Here is a 2401-nt window from a genome sequence, read left to right as displayed (position 1 = left end):
ACCAAGAAACATCTAATGAACAAAGATCAATCCAAAGATATCTGAGGTTTTGAAATAGTTTAGATAGCAATAGAGCGTATGCATTCAAGACTGTCTTCACTTAGCTGATTTTAATATTAATTTACATTTACAAGTGTTTATACAATAAATCTTTTTTAAATGTCAGTGTAATTTTTTTTATGTCCTTTTAATGTCATATAGTTCATGTTCCAAATAAAGTCAATATTCTTAACAAAAATACAGTGTTCTGTCTTGACATTCTGCTCATTGTTGTTTGAAAAGTGATTTTGAAATTTAAATTTGAAAATAATTTAAATTGTCAGAATGCAACTTAATGCAGAAAGAGTAGGCTATTGTTGCCTCCATAAAAACAAAGGGATAATTATTGTATACAAGCATTTTACAATTAAAATCTAAAGTTTATTACAAGCCATAACTCTGTTTCCCTGGTAACACTTGAGGTCTGTCCTTATTCCTGGAAGAATCATTACCATACCATAAGATTCTAATGCAATGGAAATGTTCACTACTCAAGTAAATAGGACGAACCATTACGACTTGGCAATGAGAAATGTTTCTACTTCCCTCGGCTCAGAGAGCCCTTTGGCTCAGCTATGAGAAAGGGAGCTAACGTTATGTTATGAAGATTCAAAGTCAATACCAGTGCATAATGTCGAGAAAGGGTAGATATAAATTCATAGTATGTTTAGTAATAAAGCAAACTAGCTCTCCAGCCATGTCATTATCCCAAAATCAATATTGATTTTCATGAACAAAAGGATTATAATATATACTGTATATATTATAATGTGATGGCTGATCAGTATATTTCTGTATATTTGAGTTTTGACATAAGCAGGGATAAAGGCCATAAGCAGGGATAAAGGCCATTCACACAGCACAGATTGATGAACCTGGCCTCGCGTTTGTTACATGTGACACATAGTATGGCTGTCTACACCGTCCCTCAATCTAAAAGAAGGAGCTGGCGAAACAGCAACTGTAGTGCATGGGAAACTGGCCATCCAAACTGGGAGAAAAAATGGAAAAGTTCTGAAAAAATAGCGTTCCCTTCACATTCATGTTTTTCATCTAAGACCAATTTCAGCAATGAGATTGTTTTCTCTTCATCTTAGCACCCTGGGTTTCATTTGAGCATAACATTTATCTTACAATTTACCTCTTTTTATTAGACTTAATACAGTGAACCAGTTGATAACAGAGCAGCAGAACTTTAAAATGAAATTCACAGTTTTGTAAAAGCATAATATATTATAAATATTATTATTATTATAATATATGGATATTATGGTCAAATAGATCATACTGCAACAATGTGATTTACACAAATGGGATTTATTTGGAATGGAAAGGAACAATGCATTAAAGATGTGAACTGTAATAGAAAAAAAGTCAGCCAAAGACCATTAAGTATCCTCCCTCTGATGTACAGTAAGCTGACGTACAACAGAAGGAGGGAAGCATTTGTTTGAAAATCTATATAAACTTGAAAACACACATACATATGCCAATACACAGACACTTGAGGGATGGAGATCTCAGCTTTCTTTATTGGCCTGATCCTGTCTATAGGTTTGTGTGAGTTGAACTCAGCTCTTGCCTTGAACAAATCTGATGACGGTCTGAAACAAAGGGCAGGGCTTACAGAGGATAGGACTGTTGCTGGGGTCAGCACTGAGTCCTCATCAGTGAAATGTAAGCTCCAGGGTACCGCTCGTCTACCTGCATTCTCAGTGGATGGTGACTACGTTATTGGGGGTGTTTTCTCCATACACAGCTACATGCTGACAGTGAAGCATAACTACACCACCATGCCTGAGCCAATAAGGTGCACAGGGAGGTTAGTAAGAGGGAGAACAGGTGGATATGAGGATGTTAGACTGTGTGGGGATATAGATGTTTTGATTTGTATGATGTGCTTAAATCATGTTGCAAAGCTTTTATGTAGTATTGAAAAGTTTATAACTTGAACCTTATGACTATTTCAAAAATAAGGATTTTATATTTCTGAAAATATAGGTGTCGTAAAGGGTTTTTTAAAAACAGTTTTATAAATATTTAACAGGCTGAAATATATTAAGATTTAGATTGTTGACTATGTTTAATATGTGCATTCTGAATTTTGGATTGATATCTAATCCTGTGTTTTGAATTTAGTGACTGTGTAAAGGATATTTGGTTCACAGATGCACTGCAGCTTTAAGTTATTGTCCCAAACTATGGATTGCAGTTCTGCTTTATTGTGTGTTTTCTGTTAAAACTGTGAACTATTCTTATCATGTGTATATTTCAACATGAAATGTCTGTGTGCAGCATTAAATCCCGGGAACTGCGCTTCTCACGTGCAATGGTCTTTGCCATCGAGGAGATTAACAACAGC

General features: G+C 35.0%; 1 pseudogene; it reads left to right on the top strand.

Moving 5' to 3' along the window:
- LOC118342060 overlaps window positions 1-2401 on the top strand; it is an 8747-nt pseudogene that overhangs the window by 4961 nt on the left and 1385 nt on the right.

The sequence above is a fragment of the Morone saxatilis genome, unplaced genomic scaffold, assembly GCF_004916995.1.
Source record: "Morone saxatilis isolate NCDOM2014 unplaced genomic scaffold, NCSU_SB_2.0 Contig8, whole genome shotgun sequence".
NCBI lineage: Eukaryota > Metazoa > Chordata > Actinopteri > Moronidae > Morone > Morone saxatilis.
The sequence above is the reverse complement of the archived record's forward strand: the minus strand, read 5'-3'. Positions and strand labels throughout refer to the sequence as shown.